This window comes from Chlorocebus sabaeus, chromosome 10 (genome assembly GCF_047675955.1).
Source record: "Chlorocebus sabaeus isolate Y175 chromosome 10, mChlSab1.0.hap1, whole genome shotgun sequence".
NCBI lineage: Eukaryota > Metazoa > Chordata > Mammalia > Primates > Cercopithecidae > Chlorocebus > Chlorocebus sabaeus.
In genome coordinates this window covers 31,482,728-31,501,406 of record NC_132913.1, presented here as the reverse complement: position 1 = coordinate 31,501,406, position 18,679 = coordinate 31,482,728, and the positions used below count along the sequence as shown (strand labels likewise).

The 18,679-nt window shown below is 36.1% G+C and overlaps 1 protein-coding gene across 28 annotated transcripts in view; it reads left to right on the top strand.

Moving 5' to 3' along the window:
- GTDC1 (glycosyltransferase like domain containing 1) overlaps nucleotides 1-18,679 on the top strand; it is a 393,230-nt gene that overhangs the window by 74,189 nt on the left and 300,362 nt on the right. For 23 of the 28 annotated variants that reach the window (XM_007964893.3, XM_038000665.2, XM_007964892.3 and 20 more), the window contains 2 exons: nucleotides 5,709-5,802; nucleotides 14,909-14,970. The gene's annotated coding sequence lies outside the window, so the exon portion shown is untranslated. Of the gene's footprint in view, nucleotides 1-5,708; nucleotides 5,803-7,951; nucleotides 8,033-14,908; nucleotides 14,971-18,679 lie in introns of all 28 variants that reach the window. The other 5 variants (XM_038000669.2, XM_007964889.3, XM_073019657.1 and 2 more) reach the window with 2 other exon arrangements.

The following is an 18,679-nucleotide window of genomic DNA, read 5'->3' as shown; positions in this document are numbered from 1 at the left end:
GTTTGGAACTTGCTGCTTTTTTACTGAGAAAGAAATGATAACTACTTTTCCGAAGTGTTGCATGGTGTAAATCAGTGTCTAAACACATTTGTGAAATGAATTGAGCTAGATATTGGGGAATGCTAATAAATATATGTCACAGATCTTTTTTTTTTTTTTTTTTTTTTTGGCCGTAAAGAGCAATTCAGGAAAATTAACCAGTAATATAAGGTAATATGTAGTAAGTATAGTGTGGATGTCAGTGTGTTGAGCTCACTAAGAGGTTAGTGTGACTAGTAAGTGTAAAGTAATGCTTTCACACAGATGATTTTTACTCATACTATGTTTAACCTTGTGTCAGAAACATAATAAATTTACGTAAAACTTTTTAGGAAATTATAATGATTATCAGATATAATCAACTGTTATGATGTATTTTTATATCAGTTTTATCCAGGTCTAAATTACTTACAGTAAACTACCCATTTTAAATGGCAATGTGGGCTAGGCATGGTGGCTCATGCTTGTAATCCCAGCATTTTGGGAGGCGGAGGCGGGCAGATCACCTGGGAGGTCAGGAGTGCGAGACCAGCCTGGTCAACATGGTAAAACCCTGTCTCTATTAAAAATACAAAAACTAGCCAGGCATGGTGGTGCACGCCTGTAAACTTAACTACTTGGGAGACTGAGGCAGGAGAATCTCTGGAACCTGGGAGACGGAGGCTGCAGTGAGCCAAGATGCCAATATGGTTTCATTGCACTCCAGCCTGGGTGACAAACCCAGACTCCATCTCACACACACACACACAAACGAAAAACTAAACATGGCAGTGTGATAAGTTTTGATAAAAGAATACAGCTTTACAACCACCACCACATTTATGATTTGGTTATTGCTTTCACTCTAGAGAGATCCCTTTGTCCTTTTGAAATCAATCTCCCATCTCTGCTCCCAGGCGATTGCTGATCTGCTTTCTATATTCTAGATTGGTTTACATTTTCTAGAATTCTTAAGAATGTATTTTGCTTACTGTAGAGGATATGTTTTTCGAAAATTGATGGTAAAGTGAATTTTGGTAAAACGAACCTTATGTTTTATTATCTTAAAATTTCTAAGATGCTTGAATAAAGTTCAGTTGATATTATCCCTAACATTTTTGGTTTTGAGTTTTCTGCCTTGTCCACTCTCTGTAATACTTTAAATCTGGATTACATGTAATAATATGTAAAACCAACTGATGGCACATTATATTGTAAAGCAAGGTATCGTTTTGTAGTTACCTGCCTCCTTGTTTATTTTTAATGTTGATAAACAATTTGAAGAATAAAAGTGTACAGATCCTATTGTATTCATAGACTTTAATTCAGTCCTTTTTTCTTAAAATTGTCACTCAGTAGACAGTGTAACCTCAATCTGTAAAAGGCCATTTGCCTTGTGCTTATGCCCTCCTGCTCAGACCTCTGAGGATGGGAGAGTGAGGGTGGATAAATAGCTATTTACTATTCTGTTCTCTGTGACTCCTCTTACACATATATGCATGGTGTATTTGGAAAGCGTGCTGAAAAGTAGCAGTTGATCTCATAGATAAAACAGCCCCACTAGGATGGGATAGGAGAATCCTTTTATGATTTTTAAAACCAAATGTACTGCTTGTTCATACCTTTATACAGAAAATAATCTTTTGCATACAAAAATGAGTGTTTTCTGGTTTTGCCCAGAAAAGTTCTGTGTCTAGAATTTGTGCTGCATCATTTATTAATCATTTTGAAACTAGATCTACATAAAAACCAAACATTATGAAAGTCATATTTGCCTCACTAAACATTTAAATTTCGACTTCATTTGGAAATCCTACACTCATATAACGAGAAATAATCCTAATCCAAATTTATCTATAGTCAAACTGTGGATAAGTAATGTTCTATAAACTGAATTCTTAAGTAAATGTCATTTGGGGGTGATAAACATGGATCTGTTAAGAAATCCTGAAGGTCTGCATTTGAACACTGCCTCACTGAAGGCTTCAGACAAAGGACAAAATGTTTCAGTAGTCAGTTTGAGAGACAATATATGTGAGATGAGACTGAAGAACAAACAGAGCGACCAACCTGAGATCTTACATTTTATATGACTATCCCTCTCAAAACTAGTCAGTCAATACTCTGTTTCATTTTTTTTTTTTTAAGTTAATAAAAAGACTTTACTCCGACTGTTTTTGGAATTTCCTCATTTTAGGGGTTTGTCTTCTGAAGCACAGACAAATCCCATTCAGCCTACACTGAATGGTGGGTTAGACACTGCCCTGTCTTCAGCAGGGTAAATCAGATGCAAGAACAGATGTGAACAGTTACCTGTGATAGAAAGCAGGTTGTGCAGCTGTGGTGATAGTGGCATGTATAAACTGCATTGGGAGGGAGGAGTTAATTCTGGCTTGGCCATCATTATGTGACACTATTTAAATAATGCCGTGAGTGATGAATTGCATTACAATTTTAATTTATTTTCTTTGTGTTTCTGAAGTTGCGTTTACTTTAGAAAATTCAGCAAACCAGAGAAGCACAGAGAGAAAAACAATTCTAAAATTACCATTCATATTTTCATGTATATTTCATTGTTTTGTTGTTTAGCTGTTTTTTGATCTGTCATTTTTTTTATTTTATAATATGAACATTTCTCCATGTCCACTAAATATTTTTCTGCAGCATCATTTAAAATGACTACATAGTCTTTTTAAATATCACAGATAAAATAATTTATTTAACTAGTCACCTATTGCTGACTGTTTAGATTGTTTCTGTGTTTTACTATTATGTAAAACACTGTCAAAAACATCCTCATGTATATGGCTGTTGCTTTTAAATTAAAACTTATTTTACCAAAGTAATACATTCACCTAGTTTAACATTTGAATAGTTGTTAAAGGCCTATTAGAAAATACAGTGGTGGCTGGGCTCAGTGGTGCACATCTGTAATCCTATCACTTTGGGAGGCCAAGGCAGGTGGATCACTTGAGGCCAAGAGTGTGAGACCAGCCTGGGCAGTATGGTGAAGCCCCATCTCTACCAAGAAACAAAAAAACCCCCAAAAGTTAGTCAGGTGTGGTGGCGTGTGCCTGTAGTCCCAGCTACTTGGGGTGGGGGCTGAAGTGGGAGAATCTCTTGAGCCCGGGAAGTCAAGGCTGCAGTGAACTGAAATTGTGCCACTGCACTCCAGCCTGGGATATGGAAATGAGATCCTGTCAAAAAAACAAAAACAAAAACAAACAACAAAAAAAGAAAATACAGTGGTCATTTCTCTAGAGGCAGCCTTTTATCTGTTTCCTCTAGTCATTATATATCTCCACTTTGCTAAATTACATATATATACATTGCTGTCTTTTTAGTTAATTTATTTAAGACATTGTTGACTTTATATTATGATCTTTGAAGATTTTTCACTATTACACAGCCATCTCTTACCCTCACAATCCCAGTATAGTTAGATGCCAATTTTTGGCTTAATTTTGCATTATTATATTATGTAGCTATTATTCATAGATGAGCATATGGTAATTAATTCTGATGAAAAGTTTGCTTCTGACTTTTTGTATTTTATGAAGTTAATAATGCCTTGTTTTTTCATTTGCTTAGCTTTTTGTCCTTCTTAATAATTCTTCCTATACCTTCTATAAACTACTTAAACAGTTTTCCATAAAGGGAATTACATCAGATAATACATTTCAATTATTTTCTTGAAGACATGCTTCCAGCAGACTTCCATTCTCCTCCCATCACATTCTCCAGACCTGCCTCTTCTGGGATTTTTCCTTGCTCTTAACCTAGGAACTCCCTGTGCTTTTTCTTAAATCTCATAGTGTTTTCCTTCTTGTCTTACCTTACATTTTTGTGTTGTATTTCCTGTAGTATTCCTGAGAAAGGTTTTGTGAGAGAAAAATATCTTTATTCGGTTTCCTCACTTGATTTATAATTTGCTTGAATAATTAAATTCTAAGTTGGAAATAACTTTCCTATAGGTTTTTGGAAGGAAATGCTTATGTTCCGTTGTCTTCCATCTTGCTCTTGCAAAGTCCAAGCCTTTTTGATTCCTTTAACTGTATAAGAAAACTGAGTAGAAGAATGTCTGGGTATAAGGATGTCATATTTTAAAAACTGTAAAGATGGGGAGGATGAAGAGGAGATTCAAGACAGAGGGACTCAAAAAGCCAGGTGACAGCAAGTTGTCCACTATAGTAAGAGAATGAAGGCATCTAAGTCTGTGTGAAGAGAGTGTGGGATATAGTTGGAACACAGTAAATTGAGGCTTTGTATTGGAGACCCATAACGTGGAGCTTTAAATTTATTTTCTAGGCATTATTTCACCTAGCTGTCACCAGCTATGTGAAACTTTCTTTGGCTTATGGCAGGCAAAATGAATTGGCTTCTGATTTATCCTCCTTTAGTATTAATACTTTCCATGTGCCCATGTGCATGTGTACTCATATATGAACACACACATTTTTACGTATCTATATGCCTGTCTCCCCCATTAGACTAGATCTTTGGGGTTGGAGGAAGTGACATAATTAGGTCTGTGTTAAGGGAAGCACAGTAGATCAGTTCTTAACATTCCTGGTGATTGAGATGCCATTGAAAACTGCAGAATGGATACCAGGAAGAAGGGATTAAAAGGAGAGAGAACAGAAGGTTATTTCAATGCCTGGATTTGAAGAAATGAGCATATGATGAACTAATCTACTGGGAGAGGGAGGGATACTACTTCAAATAATTATATTCCAATTATTCTCGTGAGTCTAATTATTTTAAATTTTGGAAATGCTGTGTCATTTTTATATATTGATTACACATCTTGCTTTAAAATTTTTCTCCTTTTGGTTCATTCCAGAAAAGTCTGAAACAATTTTAACTCTTGCTTTATTGATTTTTTAAAAAGATGAATGATGTTTGGTTTACACAGTTGATGATTAACAGTAATGATGATTTGAAATGCCATCTTAATTCTATTTTGTTAAAGAAAAACACAAATAGAGAATTGTAGATGAAAATAATTGGTATAAATCTTATATTATCATATCCTAGCATTTTCTTATTCTGAGTAGATTCATTGCCTGAAAATGTTAACTTTGATTTTACCAGAGTCTTTCTTAAGTAGATAAAATTTGAAATAATATGATACTTTTCATTATTGTTTGAAAACAATGAACTTTTCCACAAATTTTCAACCTTACAAATAGGGTCTTTTCACCAAGATGGATGATCACTCAGAAAAAGTGAATAATTAGTTAAAGGTTTTGTTGTATGTTTGTTACTGACTGATTTCTCAAAAGCCAGGCTATGTATTTATACTTAAAAAGATGCACCATATAACATATCACATATTTTAAAAATAGCATTCCACTGATGAGTCTTTACTTTCCAAGATGCTTTTAGACAGGCTTATGCTCCACTAATGGTAGGAGACTAATGTCTTTTGGAAATTTTCATGATGCTAATTACAATTTATTAAGCACTTACTCATGCCAAGCCCTGTGCCAAAGAGTGAAGGGACATCGTCTCATTTAATAATAATCCTATTGGGGTGGGTGTTGTTTATTATTAGATGAGAAAATTGAAGCATAAAGAGGTTACTTTCTTGTCTGAGATCATGCAGGTAGCAGGCAGTAAAGCAGGGAATGTTTATCTTTGGTGTGTGTGTCTCTTCGTTCTTAAGCTTGCTTCTTTCCATGTTATAGGAAAGATCCTAAGGAATATTAATCCTGCAAGTGGCATCACATGTGAATGGTATTTCTCACCTGCCCTATCATCAGATGACCATCTAATTTACTGGTAATTTCTCAGATTTTTTTTTTTTTTTATCCTTGTAAAACTGAATACCCTGCACTGTCTACTGTGCTTTCACAAATGAAAATGATGGTCCACTATAAGGTTACTATTTGGATTTTAAAAAAATTTCTTGTTTAATGAGAATAGCCAAATTTTCTTTGAAAAACTTTCTGTACTTATTAAGATAATATTAGTATCCTAGTTTAATGTGTGTGACTGATATAGTTTTACGTTACTTACTTTTTATATTATTCTTTCACAAACAATACAAAGCCTCCCCCAACTGTTGTTTCTCCTTAGTGCTAACTTTAAGAAGTCATACGTATTTCTTCCTGAACACCCAACAGTTTGGTATTCCGTCAGATGTTTTGCAGGGTTTTAGCAAGTCGTTACAGTGAATGTCTTCAAGAAGCAATACATTAGGCAGAGCACTGCAGAGATACCTGTAGAGATCAGCACACCTGCCCTCAAGCAAAAGACAGTAATTAGTTGCTCATCTTCCCTTGCAAACTTCCCCAATGTTGTTGTACATGAAACACATAGATCACAGCAGTGCTGTCATGAGCTCTGCACTATTGGAGTTGTTTATGCCCATTCAATTTTTAATGTTTCTATAAGACATTTTGATGGGAGCCCTGAGCCCAAAGGGATTTGCATGCTTGATCAAACTTGTGATGATTTAAATATAGAAATAAAGAGAAACCTTTGAATTACTTTGACTGTTAACTTTTAGGACCGTGTTAGTGGAAAACATTTACATGATACTTGAGGCAAAGATGTGTTTGATCAACCTTCACAACTTTTTTGTTTCTTGACAGCAGGTATAGCGCCAGTAAATCTAAACAAGTTCTTTAATGCTTATAGATCCAAGTGCATGTGAATATCTATATAGCATGGTCTGAATATTTTAAAAGATGAATTTGTACCAATCACTTTTATTGAAATTAAACCACTGTCAAGTACCAACCTTTTAGTCCTGCCACATTGTCATATATAGTTTCTATTATTAAAGAATGAGATGATAGGTGATTGAACTTTAGTAAAATACAGTAGTATATATGAATTGGATATGTTGGGGCCAGATAAATTATCACTTAAAGTACTTGGATGTCTTTTGATATCATTGTTTTAATTTTAACACTATATATGGTCTATATAGTGTTATGGGATAAAAGCTAGTATTTTACCAAGTGACCTTTCAAGTCATTTCTAGCAGCTGGGTTTCAGTTCTTTGATTGTATTAGTGAAGGTTATTAATAAACAGCTTCAATAGAGATTCATTACTGTTTCTTAAATTATATTGTTTGCAAAATGCTATCATTCCTAATATCATAGCAAATTCTCTTCACATTTATTCTGAGAAAAAAATAACCCTAGTGCCTTGTCATTCAAGCATAGTCTGGTGGCTACACATACATGCATCTTAAATTGGTTCTTGGAGATAAATGGGCATTATGGAGTTGTCAGATTATAGTAAAACTAAAGAAGAAGATGTTATACAGCATTGGACTGTCACTGACAGTTAGAAACCTTAGATGCTAATAAATGCAATCATCCCATTGTGCCTTGCAGTTTTTCCTCAATATATAGGTAGAATCTTCCTGTGAGTTTCTGAGCATAGTTTCTGATTAGCTCTAATGAATGATGTGAATATTTAAAAACTTACCTCTAGATTTTATTTTGCCTGCCTTTCTTAGCCGTATATAAGCCTCAGTGCGGATTAACTGGGGATACTCCATTTGTGAGGTAATGATTATGATGCTATGCTAGTATGCTAGCGTAGACAGAATACTCTTATTTATTATTTATTTATTTATTTATTTGTTTATTTATTTATTTTTTGAGACAGAGTCTTGCTCTGTCGCCCAGGCTAAAGTGCAGTGGCCGGATCTCAGCTCACTGCAAGCTCCGCCTCCCGGGTTCCCGCCATTCTCCTGCCTCAGCCTCTTGAGTAGCTGGGACTACAGGTGCCTGCCACCTCGCCCGGCTAGTTTTTTATATTTTTAGTAGAGACGGGGTTTCACCGTGTTAGCCAGGATGGTCTCAATCTCCTGACCTCGTGATCCGCCCGTCTCGGTCTCCCAAAGTGCTGGGATTACAGGCTTGAGCCACCGCGCCCGGCCTTATTTTATTTATTTATTTTTTAATTTAGATAAGAGTCTTGCTCTGTCGCCCAAGCTGGAGTGCGGTGGTGTGATTTCGGCTCACTGCAACATCTGCCTCCTGTGTTCAGGTAATTCTCATGTCTCAGCCTCCCAAAGTGCTGGGACTGCAGCCACATGCCACCAAGCCCGGCTAATTTTTGTGTTTTTAATAGAGACAGGGTTTTGCCATCTTGGCCAGGCTGGTCTCGAACTTCTGACTTCAAGTGGTCCACCTGCCTTGGTCTCCCAAAGTTCTGGAATTACAGGCGTGAGCCACCGTGCCTGGCCTCTTACATTTTATATGCATAACATTTTGGCTAGCTTATGCTTCATTGACTTTCAGGAATTTCACAACAATCATTCCTAAGAATTGGTCTTGTCTATAGTGGCCTTTGGAATTCCTAATAACGTTATGTTAATGTTACATAAAACATTTGGCAGTCTGTTTCTTATGTAAAGCTGCTCCGTGTACCCTGAGTCAGAAGCTTACTTATCTTTTTATCCTTGGTACCTAACTTAATGTGATCAGTCAGTGTTGGTTGGATTAGTGGACGATTGAAAATATTATGTAATGGATATGAATAGCCCATGGAAACGGTAAAGAGTGGATCACAGTTAACACTTTTAATAATAGAAATAGCTTTTTCTCCTGCTTGTTTTTTTTTTCCAGCATAACCCTTGGTTCATATTTTTTCTAGAATAAGTTCCTATGACTTGATTTTAACTTTACATCTTTACTATCAGTTCATCAAAAATATTCTGTGAAAAAACATTTTATATTTTTACTGTACTAAAGTTAAGCTCTTCTTATTCTGAGTCACAATCTGGACCCATTTAACTACTTTAGCTTTATTTTCTATTGTACTATATTCTCTAGCTGTTGTTTCTCCTCCTGTGCTGGAGAAACTTTTTACTCCTTGTTTCAGGGCAAGTCAAACTTCTACTTCCTGGCATCATGCCTTGGTCTCTGAGCTCCAGTCTCATGAACTTCTGAGTTATTTCTGTTTTCCACCCCCCAGTTAAGAATGAAATCATATGTGCCCCTATGTTTTGCAAAATGGATCTATCTCCAACTAGCTCATTACTTCATTGGTATGGTTCCTTTTTTTTTCTTTTTTGTATTTTAATTCTTTTCTTTCTGACATATGGTAGAATGCTAAGTACTTTGTAGTCACATAGTAAATACTATACACATTTACACACTAGGTAATATCTACTTTCATAGTAGCAAGATAAGCTTCCTCCTAAAGAAAGGAAGAAAGGAAGATGGACAGAAGAAAAGGAAGACAAAACAGAAGAAAAGAAAGGAAGGAAGAACAAAAAAGAAAGATCAGCAAGAATATTTTGAGGAATAGGGAAAGAGCAGTAATTCTGGAATTTTAAAAACTTGTGTTTAAATTCTGATTCTGCTTACTAGCTTTGTAATATTGGATGAGGTTCATAATCTTTTGGTGTAAAATGGTAATAATATCTATCTGACAAACTTGTTGTAAGGGTTAAATTATATAATGTATATAAAGTGCTTATTGGCATACCCTGGCACATATTTGATGTTGAAGCAATGGTAGCCAACTCTTTTATTTTGCATGTGAGGGAGGAATTTTAGAGAGCTGACCAAGGGTCATATAGCTAGTAAATTGTGGAGAGAGAATTGAACACCAGGCCATTCTTACTCTAAAGCAGTGTTTTTCAAACATTAGTGCATCTGAGAATTATCTGAAAGACTTGTTAAAACCCTGGGCCCCACTCCAGAGTTTCTGGTTCACTAGGTCTGGGGTGAGGCCTGAGAATTTGCATTTTAAACATGTTTCCTGTTGCTGTTGCTGCTGCTACTGGTCCAGGGACCACACTTCGAGAACCAGTGCTTTCTGGCATATTTCTCAACTCTAGTTGCACCTAAGAAATCACCCTGAGTAGTGTCTATAAATTATTGATGAAACCAGAATCTCTGGTTATGGGCCTAAGTGTGGATTTTTAGGTTTTTGTTTTAAGCTGTCCAGGGAATTCTAACGTGCAGCCAGGATAGGAAGCACCATTCTGCCTAAGTGAGGCTCTTTGCAGTTTTTTCTTAGAACTGGGTATTAAGTGAAGCAGCTGACCCTGCACCCTCCTGGATGCTCAGTGAGGCAAGGCCTCAGTACTGTGTTGTTTTTATGCTGTTATGTTTTAAAACAATTGCTTCGGCCTAGAATCCTTTTACTGTTTTAACCTGTTCTACTTGTTTTTGTGGACTGTTTGCATTTCTCCATCTTCACCCTCAGTGTATCCTGAATGCCTTCATCAATCTCTAGGGTGGATTTTATGTTAATATTTGGCAAAAGCAAGTAATTAGCAATAGTTGATTTGAAGTATAAAGTAAATAAAGGAATATATCTAATTTTTTAAAAAGCAATCACATTAACAATTTAGTGTACTTTCAGAGTTCTGATTATGAGTTTGTTCTTCTTTCTGAGATGCTTTGGAAACCTTACATTTTGTTTTAGGGGACCCAGTTATTGGTTAGAATAGGTAATGATAATTGTGCACCCAGAAGTGTATAAGTAAAAATGTCGTAGATTAATTGATAAAGGAGTCTTTTTTTCTTTATATGATTCAGTTGGTAAGTATATACAAATCAAGGCATGAAATCATTTACTGGATAAGAGTGGGCAAAATACCACATAATTTCATTAACCTTTAAGCAATGAAATTATAAATCCATATGCAAATGTTTAAGGTTATCATTGCCTATCACCCCCTTTTGATTCCTACAGACCGTTAATTCTTCTCTGTCCTGCTGGGTCTTATTAAAACTTCTGACTGATGTACTTTTATTAAAAGGTTTAGAATTTACTAATTTAAAACACTTGCTTTACACTATCACCTCTAATTTAACTAGGCCTATTAAACACTGTATTTTGCAAAGGGAAAAAGTCAATTGCTGTTTCTTTAAAAAATAATAAATTGAAATGAATTTTAAACTCTGCTTAGAGGTGAGCAACTGCTATATACTACTAGGCCTTTTGATAGCTGATTTGTTCCTTTAGTATGCAAATTTTAGGTTTACAGAGATCTAGTGCTTTTATTTAGGAAATATGCCCAGAGGCTAGATTGGTAGGCTTTGGGGAGATAACTAGTTTGGTGTGAAATAAATAGTTGTTAAAAGATCACATGAATTGGGTCCCAGAAGATGAAGAGTAGACTGAGACAGATTGAGGAAAACTGACTGTACTTCATTTCATTTGGCTATACATGTCACTGAATTAAAAATGAAGACAATGAATGATGGCAACACAAAGCAAATTAATGAAAATAAGCCATTGTTTTTGTAGGTTTTCTGAAAAGTTCTGTCTTCTGAGCAATTTAAAGAAACGGGCTGAGTACACCCCTAACCAAAGAAGCTTGGTCCACATCATTCTGGGAGGCCAGCCTTTTAGGAGATTTTAGCTTTAGCAGGGAGGAAGGAATGGGTCAACTCCCCTCCCACCCCCCGCCTATCAAGTCAGCAGCATCACTTCTGGTTAGTGAGATGACAGATGTCATAGAAAACCTCACATTTAAAACTAGAGGGCTCAGGGTTGCTAGCTTAGGTTGGCAGTTGTAGATATTCTGGCTTGCAAGTGTTAAACAAATTATAATAATAAACTTTTAGCTTTGCGATGTTAGTTTTAAGAAGTTGTACACTTGTTTTGTAGCACTGCTGTTTTGGAATCTCTGACTTCCAAACATTTATTTTTCCTTAAATAACTGAAAAATAGTGAAATACATTTCTATATCGATAGCTTATAGAATCCACTGTGTGTGTGTGTGTTTTTTTTTTTTTTTTTTTTTTTTTTTTACAGTGCTTATATCTGTCTTTTTGTTTGTCTAAGCAGTTAGGCCATCAAGAAATAGAATATTTGAATAGCGTTAGCATTTGAAATGGTCTCTGTATGCCTATTTGTTGTATGTCTCTGGTAGTAGAGGTGCAGAGGACATGGGTGATGATGATGTATGAAGGTGGGATGCTAGATTATTTCATTGAGGCTGGAGGTTTGTAATCTTGTTATCATTAAAGCTTCAAAGAGGTGTGGTATGTAGGAGTGCCAGTGCCACAGTCTAGTAGGGTGAGAAGTGAGAATAGCTAATTGGTTCTTGCCAGCCTTAGCAATAGTGGTTTTGGTAGAGTGATAGCTAAGGAAGCCAAGTTATGGTAATTCAAGTATTGAATGGAAGTTGAAGTGAAAACAACGAGCTTATGTTATTATTTTATGAAGTTTCACAGGGATAGTTGGTAGGGTTGGAAGAACTGTTATTGATGAAGGAGAAGAAACCAGTGGAGAAGAAAAGGAGAAGACGGGTAGTGCAAGTTCCTAGAAACAGCATAAATGAATAGGACTCATAGTATAGGTAGAGGGTTTAGTAATGGAAAAGAGTGTCAACCATGAGATAGGAATGAAAGTGTTATGAGACAGGAGAATTTGCATATGTAGAGTGGGTTCTTAGTTACAGACAATAGCTAGTTTGAGTTGCATACAGAGATGCATCACATGCTACTTAATTTGCGGAAGTGCCAAGGAACCAAAGTTGACTGAATAGCAAGGAACAGCACAAGCCATGGGAAACATCCCATGATACTATTCTAGTAGAAACTCCACTGCCATTTGCTACTTAGAGCCTATGAGACTAGGGATCATTTAGTAGCATATCTACATACATGGTTGTTTCAGAAGAACAAAATGCCTTCACTACAAAATTTGATCTCATTTGTAGTTGGCTACTTCCTTGATTTGCTCATTTCTGCTTTCTAAATCTTGAATGGATTTGGTTGAACCTGGGTTCAACCAAAGGCATGATGCAAGAGCATCTGGGAAATGTTTTCAGCTTGAACTTTGTGAATACAGGAAGTTAGAGTGCATGCTAGAAAGGGATTGGAGTGCAGACTGGGTAGTTCTGGCTCTTGGTCTTTCATGAGCTGCAATCAAGATGTCAGCCAGAGTGACATTCATTTGAAAGTTTGACTAGCCTGGAGGATCTGCTTAGAAAATGGCTCTCTCACGTGGCTGTTAATGTTGATTCTGGCTGTTTGGCAAGATGCCTTGTGTACCTTTCCCTAGGATGGCTTGAGTGTCCTCACAACATGGCAGCTGGCAGCTGGCTTCCCCCAGGAAGATCCAAGAGAGTAAGGAAGAAGCTCTAATATCTTTTAGGACAGACACTGTCACTTCCTCTGCATTCTGTTGCTCACTCAGACCAACCCCGATATGAGCAAAGGGAGTACACAAAGGCATGCATTCCTTGAGGTGAGGATTATTGGGGGCTGTCTTGGAGGCTGGCTACCTTGTACCCTCTTTTCCCCTTTCTTTGGTAGCACAAGTTGATCAGATTTATCTGTAGAAGCAAAAAATGAAATTGTTTTAATAGAATGAAACTTGACAAGAATTTGGATAGAATGTGGTTCTTTATATTAAGAGTACACAGTGTACAGTATTGTCAGCCGGATTTTAAGGAGATAACAAAATGCTGTTCATTTACTTGTTCTCAGGTTTATATTCTACAAGCAGAGCTTGTATCATAACATTATCATTCAGTCGAGGCATATGTATTTTGAAGTGTAGAGATAATGAGGTAGTGATACTGTCTTCTAGAATAGCTCTTCTGTCTTCATCTCTGAAATTCACTGGTCTGGCTAGCTGTCTCTAACATCATTTCCTCGTCTCAACTCTTTAAGACCCTGACAGACTCTGAGATTGTAGTGAAGATTTCTGTGACATGCTGGGTGGGTATAGACTGCTCTCTCGTGCCTTGGTCACATCTTCGTGTTTATTTTTTCATATCATGTATCACAAATTGAAATGATGTTGCTGATATACTTGTTTGTCACCCTGCATCCTTCTCCCACTCCCCAAAGTAAAGCTCCAGCAGAGTAGGGCTTTGTTGACTTATTCACTGCTGAGTCCTCGGCACTGAGTGCAATGCATGGTAGATGCCCAGAAGGTGATTGTCTAAATACATTATTTTTTGAGAGTATACAATACATGATTATTATTTGAAACAGGACACCACAAAAGGTAATTTTCTAATGCACAAGGTAAGTAAAGGTAGAGGTCCATTTTCTATAAACCAAATGAAAAGAAAGAATGAATATGTTTGGCTAATTCTGTAATTTTTTATGTAAACTGTTTTGGAGACACATTTCCTATTGATTTGATCACACCTTGTTTTTCTTGTCGTAAATGGTCCTTTTTGGATGAGTTACAGTGTGAGTTCTGGCCCTGTCAGAATTGATATTCCTAGGAATCCTGACTTTAATATACACAGAACAGGAAAAGTCATGATAGGCACCCTTGGGTATATATGGTAATGTGTTAGTTCTCTTCAAGACTGCATGGCTTACAGGGATCACAGGGCTGTGTGAGTTAAGCAACAGTTTAAACCTGATGTATTGCTCTCCCAGAAAGTAGTATTCTTAAGGTATTTACCCCAGATCTGCAAGTGTCTGTGTTTCCCGGGGGGGGGGATCCCCCAAACCTGGAATGCTCATCCATATGCATTCCAACCTGCCTCTGAGATGTTAGGCAAGCCTCAGCAGAGGTTCTTGACAGTTTTTTGGACTATGGACCTTTTGGCAAATCTGACAAACTATTGACCTTCTCCCAGAGATACTTATTTACATAAACCCACCAATTTTACATATATCATTCAGTAGAGCATAGATTCCTGAAGGCCATCCAATGACCAAGGCTAAAGACCTAATCTGAATAATTATTATTATTATTAAGTTACAAATGATTTGGAAAATCTCTGCAGAGACTGAAAATCTCTTATTAATTAAGAATAACCTTACAATCACTCAGAACATTTCTGTTCTTGCACATTCTTCTCCCATCTTGGAATATCCAAGAGCCAGACTAGATCATCCAAATTAGCTCTTGACCAGCTCAAGATTGAGAATTCAGGCTGGGTTTATTTTGAAGGTACTAACTATGTCTTTTGTGATCTTACAGGTATCTCTGCATTAGCCAGATTGGACATATGTAAAGGGACATCAGTATATCTGGATAATCAGGTAAGCAGATGGGACTTCATTTTTATATCTCCATCAATTCAGTCCTCTGGCAGTATGTGGGCATTTTCTGTTATGTCTCGTTTACTGCAGTGTGGGTCAGTAAGATGATTGATATTTCTAAAGAGAAGGAAGCAGCCTTTTTTAAGTTTCACCAGGTTATTTCCCTGCTGCTTAAAGTCAGATTTCTTTATTTTTATCTCATTATTATTTCATGTATTTATACATCGATAGTAGACAATAATTCTCTACTTTTCTTTTTATGTATATTCTTTGGAGAGTTGTGGACAGCTCTCATATTGTTCCTTGGTTGTCAGCCAAGTTATAGACATTTAACTCCTTTAATCTTTCTTTGTAATTGAGTTAGCTTGGCTGCTTTTTCCAGATTTTCCCCTTGTTTTATGGTACCATTAATAAACAGAAAAACAGTCTATTGACTGGCTTTTTCTACACCTTTCGTTCTTTTTGTTTTCTGTTTTTGCCTCATATTCCTTGTTGAACTAAGGCCAGCCAGACATCATTCTCTGGACCACTTTGGCACTACATGAATGCCTTGCCTGCAACTATCAGTGTCCCATGCAGTAATGCCATCATCAGTATGTCCTAGAGAAAAAAGAAATGTAAAAGGCGAGCAGTGAGGAGCAAAATAATGCATTCTTTAATTACATGGCAGACTTACCCTTACCACCCAAAGTAAATCATTGTACCTGAGCCCTTTAACACAGCTTTTGTCATCCTGAAGCGCTGTGCATGGGCACTAATTTGAATAATAAGAGAAGCGTGTATATAGTTTGAAGTTTGCCCACTGTTCTCACTTGATTCCTTCCCCATGTTCTCACTCCCCCACTGCCTTTCTCAACACGAATCGTGACTTGTTATCAGATTCTGTGGCCATGAACAAAACTGGGCAGGGGATCATTTTGCCGGAAATTAGATAGGCTCAGGTGGTAAATGCTCCATGTCTCCATGTATAACATCTGAGGCAAGTGCTTTAGTTCTTGCTATTTCTGTAACAGCTATTGGTCTTCTTTTAACAGCTGATTCAATGGCAATGTGCAGGAGGAAAGGACTAGTAGATGTTTGGTGCTATTTATCAACACTGTATTAGTAGCACAACTTTTTTCCCCTCTGATTGGCAGGGAGAAGCATACTGCTTCTAGATGATGCTGAGCTTAGTGTAAAATATGCCAGCATGGGATCTGAGCTTGTCACAGTTCATTCTTTCTTTTCATTTGGTTTGTAGAAAATGGACCTCTACCTTTACTTATCTTGTGCATTAGAAAGATAAAAGGTCATACATCTAGGAGCTAATGGCTTATTGGTGTCTTTTAGTCACCAGATTCAGATAATATATTTAGTTGAAGGTTACAGCAGCACATACTCGGCTTTCTCATTTGTGTTAGCTTCACTTGTAGTACAGAATTGAATAGGATTGAAGAGACGGTTTTCCTGTTTGTGTCTGTGGCAACTTTTTTGATGATTTGTGGTTTAATTCTTTAAACATTTTTGATCACTTATCACTTCTTTCTCTGTGAAGGCTTAAAGTATTCAGATTCTAATGTTATAATCTTTTCATCACATTATTTAATTTTAGAGAATTCAAGGTCAGAATAGCAGCTGACATAGTTGTCTCTGAATAGTGACCTAAAAATTATAATACTACTTTTTTTTTGGCCTGGATTTTATGGTGTGCCTTCATGGCATCAGATTTTAAATAAGATTATGTGTTTGTGAATCATGTATTTCTTGGTCTCTGGCCTCTTAAACAGGTAACTATATGACTTGGACTCTTTTTAAGTCTGCTTTTAAAAAATGTTAATCTCTCACATGGCTTTTAAACTGTTGACAGTATTGTACTTGACATTAATTTTGTTAGGCAGTTAATGCATTCTTCGGCATAACTTTGTTTCTTGGGTCTTTTCAAGACCTGTCAAAGAAAACAAAATGCTAACCTGACTTTAAAGGGGCAAGAAAATCCCCCCCAAACTATATTATTCTTTGTTCTCTATGTGCATCAAAGTGACAATCCCACACTGTCTCAATTGAGGGAGTCTAGCACAAAAATGAAAAACAGCCTGGCACTGTTATAGGCTTGCAGCCAAAATGTTTTGTGTAGCTTGGTTCTGGCAGTGGTTTTTGTAAGGCAGAGGGTCTACCCTCCCAGCATCACCGAAGGCAGGCAGGCAGCCTTAGTGTTTCCCACTTACACTGTTTTTTCCCCTTTTCTTCCTCTTTCTTCACACAGACCACCATTGTGAAAAGAAATATTTTTTTTCTGAAATAGAAATATCATTCCCCTTACAACTTCCACATTTAGTAAATGGCTTTGTTCCTTATAGAAGTTGGTGCTAAATTTGCCTTTTCCACTCTCTTAGGTATTTTCTTTACAGTTGCATTTTTGCTACTATTGCTAACTTTGGTCATGTTGACACAGTATTTTTGATTGGTTGGAATCTTGTCTGCTTCAGAATTTATTATTTGAATGGAAACTTTTGAGTATTATTTGCCTGTATTATATGGATTTTTATGCCAAGATATCTCTTGTTGAGACCAAAATGTCTGCCATTGTTTTCTATTTTTGTCTAAAATTCAATGTCAGTTCATATCTTTTACAAGTTGAATACTTTTAGAATGTCTGATAAGTCTTGGTAGATAAGCAAGTGAACTTCCATTAAAATAAAGGGATGTGCATTTAAAATATTTTTCCTTTGAAATAAAAAATGCAACGTAAAACACAGAAGTGTTTTTAAGTTTACCAATTCTCACAAAATTATAGTTAGTGCCCTACCATTAGGAGTGTGAAAATGTGGCATAATGAGTTTTAAATAGTGATGATTTGAGCAGGAGACTAGATTTTCACTATGAGCAAGCATTCTATGAAATTTCGTAGAATGTTCCTCACAATGTAAATATGTTTTCTGTTGTATTAAGCAAAACAAATGATTTACTTTCTAGTGATCTATTTTAAAAATTAGATTTTTTAAAGTGATCTATTTTAAAAATTAGTTTTGCAATCAAGATAAGAATGGTTAATAGGCAGAATATGTTTTTATAGGAGGAGATTGATATTATTTTGACTGATCTTTATTTTAAAAATTGTCAATGATTTTTGGCAATAAGAAAATTACTTTGAGAAGAAAAACTCATGTATTTTTGTAACAGTGTAACAAATTGACTGAAAAGGAAGCAAACAGTGGCTCGTGTTTGAATTATTAATATGAAACGTTTTTATATGCCGTATATACCAGGAAATATATCTATTATGGGTACTGTAAGATAAAATTGTGCAATCTAACAGTTGTTTCTTTTCTGGGGATTTATTTTTAATTTAGAAAACGCTTTAAAATTATTAAAAGGAGTTATAAAACAGAGGTGTATCAGCAGTATGCATTAAATAAACTCACCTGTTGTTTTCTCTCATTCCGAACAGGCTCAGCGACATGTTGGTTCACTACTTTAGCAAAACAAACAAATACTCCAGTTGCTTTGTATGCATAATGCACATGTAATAAATGCTACAATTTTTCATTGCTCCCAATGCTATCTTTTTAAACTTGCAAAGTGGCTTTTTTTATGCAGAGCTACTAAAATGAATCTGGGTGGGATGCTTGTTAAGTTATATGAATTAAATCTTTAGTTCAGCATTTTAAACTTCTGAATTCTGAGAGTTTTGCGAAGGAATGCCAGTGAAACTTTTTTCACTTGATCCAGT